Source organism: Salvia splendens, chromosome 21 (assembly GCF_004379255.2).
Source record: "Salvia splendens isolate huo1 chromosome 21, SspV2, whole genome shotgun sequence".
In the NCBI taxonomy this organism is placed as follows: Eukaryota; Viridiplantae; Streptophyta; class Magnoliopsida; order Lamiales; family Lamiaceae; genus Salvia; species Salvia splendens.
The window spans coordinates 18,800,603-18,812,810 of NC_056052.1; positions in this window are offsets into that span (position 1 = coordinate 18,800,603).

A 12,208-nucleotide genomic window follows, 5' to 3' on the forward strand; every position below is an offset into this window, starting at 1 on the left:
ATGGCGGAAATGGGTATCCAATATACGAATCAAGAAAAAAACTGGATGGGAGCTAGTACTATATTGGGTTGGAAATGTTACTGAAATGAATCTTGTTGAAATAATATCAGATGTAGTATACGGCTAAATCAACAGAAAATAATATCATATTGGATACCTGATAGTAATATCAGATGTAGTCCCAAAAATAATATCATATCGGGGTTTTAAGAAATATCAGATTTAGTCCCTGGCAGAGTTGGGCATTTTTTACTTTTGAAAATTTGAACTTTTTCAATTTGTTAGCCTCACCCGGATTTGCATGTACTATCATATATACACATATATAATTTTTGAAAGGGAGGTAATGGGGTGATGCCACGTATAGAGAGAGAGAGGAAAAATTGAGTGACTTTTCCCACCATTTTCACCCTTAATCTTCCTTCCCTCACACCAACCCTTCATTTTCCCTCTCACCTCACTCGCTCACCTGCTACTAACATACGCATCTCCCCTTCATCTTCTCACTCTCACTCCTATATCTCGTGACTGTTGAGCAAGCAAATCGCTGGTGCCCACTCTCCAAAAATTGTATCGTCGGCCACAAACTCGAAGGGGACGAAATCGCCATCGTGATGCCGCCGAAAAAAGGGGACGAAAGAAGAAGAAGAAGAACGATGATGGTGCTAGGCCGAGTCGAAATACGAAGAACAATGATGGTGTTGGGTCGAGTCGAAAGGCGAGGAACAATGATGGTGCTAGCCCTAGCCGTCCTTAGACCTTGAGCAGGAGACATGGCAACTCCGTGGTGCACATATCTCCATCTTCCACCCAGAGCTTGAATATGGTACGCATTTTATCCTTTAAAAGTGTTCGACTATATACTTGAAAAAATGAAGAATTTATAATTATGTAATGTTGAGGTTAGGGTTTTGTGAAAAGTTATCGATTTTATGCACCCAAAAAAGGTAGACATTTTTTAAATTAATGGATTTTGTTGGTTTACGTGACTTTGAACAGAGAGTAGGCCCGATTTTTTTACGATTGTCCTTCACCGCCATGGTGTGTTACACGTTGGAGATTACATTACGGGAATGTTAAACTACATCGACTATGTGAGCATGTTTGACCTATTTGAATTGGCAAGTATGATGGTCAGAGTTGGGTATCCAAGACACGCTATATGTGAGTCTTATTATTGTCATCCCAAGTTCAATAATGGATGTGTGGGTATTCAAATTGGGCATCCTCCTGATCCGCTCATCGAAGAAGATGAAGTCTCTCGATTTATGAAGGTTGCTACTACCTTGAAATCGAGGCTCGTTCACATTTACGTGTTTGAGATCACACGTGCAGACGCTCTAGCACGACAGCAGCAGGACCAAGCTGAGTTGTTAAAAAAATTTATGTACCCGAAATCGACTAGTGTTGTGATTGAAGAAATAGAGGAGCCGCCTTTGATTGTACCGAAACCGGCTAGGAAGAAGGTAAAGGTTATTCCAGAAAAATCAAAGGTTAATCCACAAACACCTTTGTTAGGGTGGTATGAACATGACATCAAGTTTGAGGACTGCCTCGTTGATAGCTTGGTGAAAGCACGTGATGAAAGGAAGGCGAAAGAAAGAGAAAATGAAAGCATTATAAAAAATCTGATGGATGAATTTTCTGTGGTTCAGGTAGTGACTTTGGTGATATGTTTGGCTGTGTTATAACTATAATAACTACTATATCTAAATGTGGACATTACCTTGTAGGATGATGTTGGTGATGTTAATGTTGGTGATGCAATGGAGGAAGATGATGTTGATGTTGTACAACAAGTATTAAATGTGATATTTGTATATAAGTTTACTGCATACTAATTGCTATGCATGTTGTAGGTTAACAAAGCCCATGGGGTAGGAGGATTATAAGAACACGTAGAACATGCAGTTGGACAAGCTGATGAAGTTCAAACTGCATCTGATGTAGCACAATCTCATGTTGATGAGATATTGTCATTGATATTGAGATAGATTTTAGTTTGAAATTGAATTGAATATTGTTTTGTTTGTGAATCACTGACTTTGTATGTATTTTGATATTAGTTTTCATGCATATTGATTTTGATATTATGTTGTGTTGGTTTTGAGGAGGAGATTGATGTGGTTAACAAATGCATTTTTATTGACTTTGCAGCCAGCTGAAGCAGTTGAACAAGCTGATGAAGTTCAAACTACATCTGATGTAGATGTGTCTCATGTTGATGAGGTATTGTCATTGATATTGAGATTTGATTTTTGGATTGAATTGAATACATTATGATATGATGTTATGGTTGCATAGTTACTAATTTGGCTATTATGTTGTGTTGGCATGCGTGTTGTAGGTTGAGAAAGTGCTTGGAGTGGGAGGATTACAAGATGAAGTTGGACCTACAGTTGGAGATGAGGTTCAAACTGTTCAAATTGCATCTGATGAAGCCCAAACTAATGTTGATGAGGTAATGTTACTGTCTCTGTCATTGATATTGAGATTTCATTTTTGAAATGATTACATTATGATATGATGTTATGGTTGCATAATTACTAATGCAGACTGTTTTTGAAATTATTTTGTATGAATAGTAATTTGGCTATTATGTTGTATTGGTATGCATGTTGTAGGTTGAGAAAGTGCGGGCTACAAGATGAAGTTGGACCTATGGTTGGAGATAAGGTTCAAAATGCATCTCATGAAGCCAAACCTAATGTTGATGAGGTACAATTACTATCTTTGTCATTGATTTTGAGCTTTTGGTTTGAAATTGAATATTGTTTTGTTTCACACTGATTTTGTATTTATTTTGATATTAGTTTTCATGCATATTGATTTTAATATTATGTTATGTTGGTTTTGAGGAGGAGATTGGTGTGGTTAACAAATGCATTTTGGTTGACTTTGCAGCCAACTAAAGTAGTTTGTGAAGCAGTTGAACAAGATGCAGTTGCATATGTTGGTAATGAACATATAGAGGATGATGTGTACAAGCCAATTATGGATGGTTTGGAAGATTACGGGCCATTTAAATCACACTTAGAAGGGGAGTTTGTGCCAGACTTTGTTGAAGCAGCTGCTTTATTTGAGGAGTATCTTGGGCGGCTAAATGAGGTAGATGTGGAAAACCAGGTAGGAGAAACCGCAAATTGGCCTGAGGTTGGGGAGATTAACACTGATCTCAACTAGGGTGGAGAAACCATAACTTGGCCTAAGGAGATGAAAATGTAGGAAGAAGCTTTGCGCCTGTGGTTGAGGAGTTTACCATAGAGGCAAACGAGGGAGGAGAAACCGATAATGGGGCTGAGGAGGATGTGAACAATAGAGGAAACATAAACTTACAAGCCAGCCAGGTCGAGGGCGACGACGATGACGACGTAGACATAGGCGATTGCCCTCTGCATAACAACGGTTTTGATATGCATAGTGATGATGACTGCGAAGACTTCGACCAGTTCATTTCTCTGGCAAGCATGTGTCGTGATGAACAAATGTTTTTGTCTTACTATGAAGAAATGAAAAGGCAACGCGAGGCTGAGCGAGCTGCAGCCGCAGCCAATGCTTCCACAACAGATCAGAGCGCGGGCGGCAATACATATACCTCAAAGACAACTAAACGCCGCAAATTCTCCCTTGTGGTTGATGTTCACAAAAATGATGACCGACGACTGACTGATGAGGCTGACATGCTTGAGGACGTGGCCAATGCCGAGGTGAGGGATGTATATTCCGACGATCAAGGACCTAGGCCTAGGCGTGCTCCTGTGGTTAATCGGTCGCTCGTACTCACTGATTAGTTACCACAGTTTAGTGTTGGAGATATCTTCGGCAGCAGAGACTTCTTTAGAAAGGTCCTCCAACAGTACATCGTGATGTCGAAGAGGCCCGTTCATATCAAAGTAAATGATGACAAAAGGTTGAGAGCTCTGTGTCGTGGGGCTGATGGTGAGTGCACTTGGTTTGTGTACATGCATAAGGGAAAAAAATGGGGACTACGTGGTGCAAACTTTGAACAGGAAGCATATTCACACTTGTTCAGAGGTTCAAGAAAATAAATGGATCACCTCTAAGTGGTTAGGGAAACAGTTCACTAAGAAGATCAAAGCAAATCCTCAAATTCAATTGGTTGCGATCAGACAATGTGTTGATGAGCAGTTTGGTTCCAGACTTGGTCGGATGAAGGCCTGCAGGGCTAAGGGACATGCACTCGAAGGCATCGACAAGCAATACAAGAAGCTCTTCTACTACAAGAATGAGTTGCTTCGAACGCATCCTGGCTCCAATGTTCAGATACACTATGAGAATCATAGACGCACACCAACCTCTAGTCCGAGGTTCCTCAGAATTTATATATGCCTAGGGCCACTGAAGATCGGATCAATTCGGTTCTGTCGACCTATCATCTTCCTTGATGCAGGTTTTTTGCGAGGGTCGTATAAGGGACAGATATTGACTGCCATCAGGATTGATTAGAACAATGGTTGGTGGCCAATTGCTTTGTCTGTTTGTGAAACTAAAGCTATGAGCAATGGAAATGGTTTCTAGATCATCTAGACGATGATTTCCACCTATCAGAAAACGGGCGTCGATATGTATTCATGTCTGATCAACATAAGGTAACTATTGTCATTTAAAATAATTTCATTTCCTCACAACTTGTTAAGTAGCAACTGTCACTTTTCTATTCACAGGGTTTGTCTAAAATAGTTGCTGAGAAGTATCCCCAGAGTGAGCACTGGTTCTGTGTACAACATATGTACAACAATTTTAAGAAGAGGTTCTCAGGTAAAGAGTTGAAGAAAAGGATGTGGCAAATATCTGATAGCACGACTGGGGAGGTTTTGGAGAAGCATATGGATGAACTGCGGGTGTACAACCAAGCTGCTTATCAGCATTTGGTGGGTGCGGCTTTGAAAGAAAAATGGTGTAAGGCTTACTTCTCTGGACATGCAAAATGTGATACACATGTGAACAACTGTTAAGTCTATTGCACTGTTTTGGGTATTGAATCTCATCACCATCTTCTAATTGTGGACATTATTTGTGCAACTGAACAATATGTGTGAGACGTTTAATGTTAAGATCGTCGAAGCACATGAAAAACCAATTCTAACGTTGTTGAAGGAAATTCGAACCAACCAACTGGAGCGCATCCAGTTAAGAGGCCAGTGGGTGAAGAACTACAACTATCTCGTACCACCTGTCAGAAAAGAGCTTCTTGATAAGGCGGCATACAACTCTACTTCATGGAGAGCCTTGTGGAATGGGGAAAATGAGTACCAGGTCTCAGGGCCTACTGGTCAGTTTGTGGTGAACATGCTCAATAGGACATGCACGAGTAGGCTTTGGCAAATCAGTGGGATCATGTGCCTGCATGATACAACATCAATTATCAAGTGTAAACACCCTCTGACTAATTATGTTTCATCTTATTACTCGAGGACCAGCATGGCGGCGCTATATGAGCATGTCTTGTACCCTATCAACGGTATGGAAAACTGGTCCAGGTGTTCGGATGATGGGTTTGAGCTGGACCCTCCAAACACAAAAAGGCAACGTGGGCGCCTAAGGAAGCTGAGGATAGAACAGCCTCAGGTAACAAATCTTTTTCCGCTTATACGTATCATATGTGGTGTTCGACATTCACTATGAAGGCAAATTTTATTTGCTGACAGGTACGTCTTCATGAGAATGGGGTTGAATCGCTGCAGTGAACTACAATGCTCTCCTGTGGTCGGTGTGGTCAAGTTGGGCATAATAGGAGAACATGTCAGAACGACCCTTCAGTACGCAACAACCAAGGTAGTCAAGTAAGTGCTCAACCAAGTGCTCAACCAAGTGTTCATGGGAGTCAGGAGCCAGACGCGCCGATGAACCGACCTCCTGGCCCTACTACGGAGACAACTGCTGGGCCGAGCCATGCTGCTTTGTAATCAACCCATGTACGGAAAGCTCAGAGATGTGGTCGTCGGAAGGCGGCTGATTGAATTCGCCGTCTATATGAACTTGTGTTTTTTGTGAATTTGCCAATCTTTAAACTTAAATCATATTTTGTTGTAAATCGCATATAGTATATGTTTCTAGCCTTTACTATTTGGGTTGCCCTTTTTGTGTGTTTTTGCCTATGGAATAGTAAATGGATGTGCAGATCGATGATGATTTTGGTATGCATTTATATAGGATTGCATACATCATTTAGGAGTACCCCCTATGTACTTAAACCTTCGACTACAACTGATATTATTCTAATTACATTATTTTGCATTCGATTTTATTTTGATGCATTCACTACGTCTTAGATTACTAGTAGTAGGAACTATGAAATTGTTTTGTGTAGTATTGTTTGGAGGATGCTACATCTGATATTACCATTAGTATTAGTTTTGATATTTATTTGCTGTATTAGTTGTGATATTATTTTCTGTATGACATGTGATATTAACTATCTATACCCAATATGATATTATTTTCATGTACGACTTCTGATATTATTTCAACAAAATTCAAAGGGATGTAAGTTAGTCGCATTCAATTCATTATCTGTCATCTTCCTATCTTCCTACTTCCAACTGACAACTTCCAACTTCCAACCAACTCATTGAATGATACATTGTCAAACATTACAAATACCTTCACAACTAAATACATTCCTACACCTAACAATGGAGAAAAACAGTCATCCAAAACCAGACGTAGGTGGAAAATTGTTTGAGGAAGAGTTGAGAAGTATCTTTGCAAGATTAAAGCGACCCAATAATGCAAACGAAACGAATCCAACACCATCCAAAACTGAGATTCGTTTCTCAGCCTTGGTTTCAGAACCTGCCGCCGCCAATGTCACCATTGTCTCAAGCTCAACTATGATAGCGACGATGTACAATCAACGCCCATTCGAATGGGCAATGGAATTGGAACAATGGGAGGAAGATGTCGCACAAGATCCATTTGAGTAGATGTCCAGCAACATCCATTTAAGTACCCACTATATTATTACTAGGTACGATAAGCTTTATTTCTAGATTTCGTGTATTACCACACGTCGACCTTTTGCAAACTTCTACTTCCGACTGTGTTAATTTTCAAACTCAATTTTTCATTCCACCTACAACAGCACAAATTCATACTTACATAATCAAATTACATTAAAGGAAATCAAAATTTGCCCCAAAACTCACGCACTACATTCTACTTAACAAACCCAACCAAGTAATTGCAGCCTTCAAAATCCACACAATTCGGATGACACCACCGAAAACAATTGTAGTCTCCGACCTTGCCCTTTCTCCCGCAATCGAAGTACAACATTCCATTTTATTCCTTGTCTGCGTTGAGAATTTGCAGATGGACCAAGAGGAAGAAGAAGGGAAGACAGATAGATAGATGAGAGAAAGAGAAGGTGAGATGCAAGAGAGAAAGAAAACAATCAATGACACAACCTGCACAAATCAAATAATGAGCTGACACTAAAAAGCATAAATAGTTAAATGGCCGAAATGCCCAAACCCTCAAAATGGGATTTTCGCCTCAAAAAAGGGAAAAATGACCATTTTTGAAATAAACCCTTAGTCCAGGATTGTCTGAGGATATTTTTAAAGTCCATGAACTATGGACGAGATAAACCCATAGTCCAATGACTGTTTTTGAAGTTCACTCTAATTATAAAAATTAAAATTATAAATTTAATTATTGAAATAATTTGTATCAAAATTTAATTTTGATTGTGATTTTATTATTTTTTAATACTAAAAATTAAAAAAATTTAATTAACACTAATTTTTGAATTTTTAATTAATTCCTAATTTTTTTAATATTTTAATAATAAAAAATCGAAATCAAAATTAAATTTAGCTACAAGTAATTTTGATAATTAAATTTATAATTTTAAATTTTATTCCATATTTAAGAATTTCATAGTAGTATTTTTTTATTGAGTGAACTGCACAAAAGGGCCCTAACTTTTCCCTGTGTAAAAGCAGAGGTCTCTAACATTTAAAAATCCCACCACAGGGATCTAACAAAATATATTATCACAAACCTTGTATATTTTGCCATTTTTCAGACGAAAATGCTCAAATGGGCTGAAGGGCAATTCAGTAACTTTACCAACCAAACCTGCATTATTCTGCACACCTATTCTGCACACTGCTGTGTAAGAGATGTCAAAAATCATAGTCTATTTTTCCATTCTCTATTTTCTTTCATCTTTCCCTCTCTAATGATTTCATTCCTTTCATTCCTTCCTTCCTTTCATTAACTACTAAACTGATTTGTTTTGTTCATATTTACAGAAATACTACTCCAGTCCCTATGTTTTAGTATGTAAAGTGGAGTAATATGAAAGTATTTGTTTTTATGTTGAATGAAGGAGTATTTTTTTATAATAATAATTCTATTATTATAATATACTTTATACTACTCCACTTAGTTTCTTTAAACCTGGAATAGGTGTAATTAACAAAAACTAAGTGTTACTGTAATGTATAAAAATACATTAGTACTATTATAAAAGAAGGAACATCATAAAAAATATTCTTCTATATGTAAAGAAACTATCCAACATGCATGTCAATAATGAATATTTATATTAGTAAGAAATGATAAGTCAAGATAATTTTAGTAAAAACAATGATTTCTACATGATATTTTATTCTAGTGTAAAGAAGAATTCTTGTGATAAAAAAACAGCTAGTATAATCATCGTATATGAGATTCCATTGAATCAATTAGCATTTTTAAAGAGATGAAATAATAAGCGTCAAATTTCATCAGTATTTACAATTTTGAATAAAATAAATCACTTTACTAGTTAACGATAAAAAAAATGTAAACAACTTTTAGAAAAATTTATTTACATATATTTGACGGAAAGAGATAATGGCTCGGTGTGGTGGGGCCATGTGGATGGAATGATTGAATAGTCTGAAGGTAATTATTGGGAAAAGGAATTAAAAATTAAAGAAACAAGTTAATAAGTCACATCAAGTGTAAGTGTGCCGGTACATGAAGCAGACTGCATGGCAGGGGCGGCGTCAGCCTGTGTTTGACGAGAATGCCCTTTTAGGGGCTGAGGGTATTATGGTCCGAAAAAATCTCATTTGTGATTATATATTTTGTTAGATCCCTATGATGGGATTTTTAAATGTTAGGGGCATCTGTTGTTACACCGCGAAAAGTTAGGGCCTTTTTGTGTAGTTCACTCTTTTTTATTTTAATTTTTTACTTTCTAAAAGTTTAGAAAGAGAGGGAAATAAGATCCGGCATAAAGTGATTGAAAAAGTGAAGTGAATAATATCATTTTAGGTACTCAAACTATAAGATAATATAAAGTAATAGAGATAGATAAAGAAAATATCAAATCCAGTACCTAGATATGAAAGTCCATAAATGCCCTTCATGCCTTGGAGAGCATTTTTGGTGCAAAATTGTGATGAATAGTGAAAAAGTATCGTGCAAAACGCATAATTCAAAGACCATTTGCGTAGCTCACTCTTTTCTATTTTTGGTTAATGGACCCCACTTTCCACTAATTCTTTCCACTCACATTCTATTACAAAACTAATAGTACTATAAATGTGGGGCCCTCATTCTACTAACTTTTTCAACTCACTTTTCTTCATATTTCTTAAAATTCGTGTCGAGTCAAACTTGGATAATATTTCATGGACGGGAGGGTGTATATAATTTGGCATAAAAAAGTATAATTTACTTTTCTACGTAACCTAATACTAGTATATTGTAAATATTGGTGTTTTTTTTACAACTACTAGTAATAATATCCGTGCTATCGGGCTTTATAATTTTTAAAATAATGAAAATAAATTGTACTAAATAATTGGAACAAAATATACAATAAAATCACCATATACATATTTCTCACAAAACACATCAAAATACCAAAATAGATAAAAATATAAAAATAACACACATGTTATGCAACTTTGTCACTCAAAATGGACCAAATAATGACCTTAAAGCGGTGCAAAATCCGAGCGTATCAGTGGGATAGTTAATACACTATTAATTAATCTCTTAGCTTTTCTCATAGCTCCTTTATAGCTTGCAATTGTGATTAACTTTAATATATTATTTCTCACTCACTGAGAATCGATTTAAGGAAAATGAATTTACCACGGTAATCTACTCCGGACATAGATCGATGCTATAATATTTAATTTTGCAAAGTTAAATATTTGTTCACATTTATACTTGGTCAAAAACCTTTGACCTAGCACACAATTCTAACAATTGTTAAATTAAAAGTATCATGAAAATTATATAGTGAAATCTCTGGATTGGCATTGCATTAGACGTAGTATCGAACTGGGCAAACCGTTCCATATGTTTAACTCTTTTATATTTATGATTGTCTGTGTTTATTTCTCAGGTCTTGGTGAATATACTGATGTGGTCGTGGTACACGAGCAACAACGAGCCATACAGTTTAACTAGTAACCTCGTTTTCAATCTCCGCTTGGATTGTAGGCATGACATCTATGATGATCTCGAATGCATAATTGAGGGGGCCATTCTTGTACGGCATCACATCCAATTTTTTTGAGATTATTTTATTGAGAGATTGTCGATAAAATTAATGCTCCCTGTCCACGAAAAATAGACCACATTTGCCATTTTGGGTTGTCCATGAAAAATAGACCAAGTTTGAAAAAGGATCCCACATTTGCTACTTAACATAGTTAAACACTACTAATAATATGGACCCCATATTCAACTAACAATACTTCTCTCTTACTTTACCAATTCCACATTAAAACTCGTGTCATTCATAATGTGGTCTATTTTTCGTGGATGGAGGGAGTATGAATTATAGTTGTATATACATAATTCTGAATTTGAAAAAAATAAGAATGAAATCACCCCCACCCCATCCTAGCGGTGCAGCGAGTGAGCCCGCAATCATGTATACTCCATCCAAGAAGAGAAGGTGATTATAAAAAGTATGTACAATATTTTGAGGGGAGAGGATCCTCTGTTGTGGCTAAAACACAGTAAAGGGTGTTGTGGAATGATACGGCATAGTTTTAATCCAAATATGAGTGATTTTGTGTTGATTCTTTCTACTGCTATTTGTTGTGCCCATTGAACTTCATGATCTCAATCATGCATCCCTGTAGAGACATGAAAACATTGTCCAAGGTTATAGGACATAGGTCATGAAATGATTTGTCCACATCATTCAATAGATCATCCAATGTATTGCATGCAGTTTGTACTTGAAGTGATTGCATTGCTCGAAACCACCCTAACTCATTCACATTAGTATCGGGTGAGTTAGGGGGTTGTTGCACTAGCTTTATTTTGAATCCATTCTGATTTGCCGGGTAGAATGATTCTTTCAGCCGATAGAATGATAGGTATTTTTGGTGTATAAAATGACATTTTTGTTTAATAAAATGATACTTTTACCTGATAAAATGATAATCTAAGCGGATAAAATGACAGTAACCTTATAAAAATGATACTCTGAGTTGATAAAATGATACGTTTACTGCTTTGTAGGTTTGTATATTATGTATTGTGCCGATTATATTAGGTTTATTGCATAGAATGATAGTTTTGCCTGATAGAATGATACTTTGAGTGGATAAAATGATACTTTTGACTGACTGATAAAATGATAAAATGATATATGTTAGGTTTATTGCATAGAATGATAGTTTTGCCGGATAGAATGATACTCTGAGTTGATAAAATGATACTTTTGACTGACTGATAAAATGATAAAATGATAAAATGATAGGTTTATTGCATAGAATGATAGTTTTGCCGGATAGAATGATACTCTGAGTTGATAAAATGATACTTTTGACTGACTGATAAAATGATAAAATGATAGGTTTATTGCATAGAATGGTAGTTTTGCTGGATAGAATGATACTCTTAGTTGATAAAATGATACTTTTGACTGGCTGATAAAATGATAAAATAATAGGTTTATTGCATAGAATGATAGTTTTGCTGGATAGAATGATACTCTGAGTTGATAAAATGATACTTTTGACTGACTGATAAAATGATAAAATGAGCGAAATTCATAAATTAAATGAGCAAAATTTGGATACGTAAATTTTATCATGAGCGAAATGACATATTTACCCCCGCGCTTTTTTTTATGAAGTAAATCTAAGTTTGAATCTAGACCACGTGATTTTAAAAATGTGTGGTCCAGATTTAGTTATAGGGTTATTACGGAAAT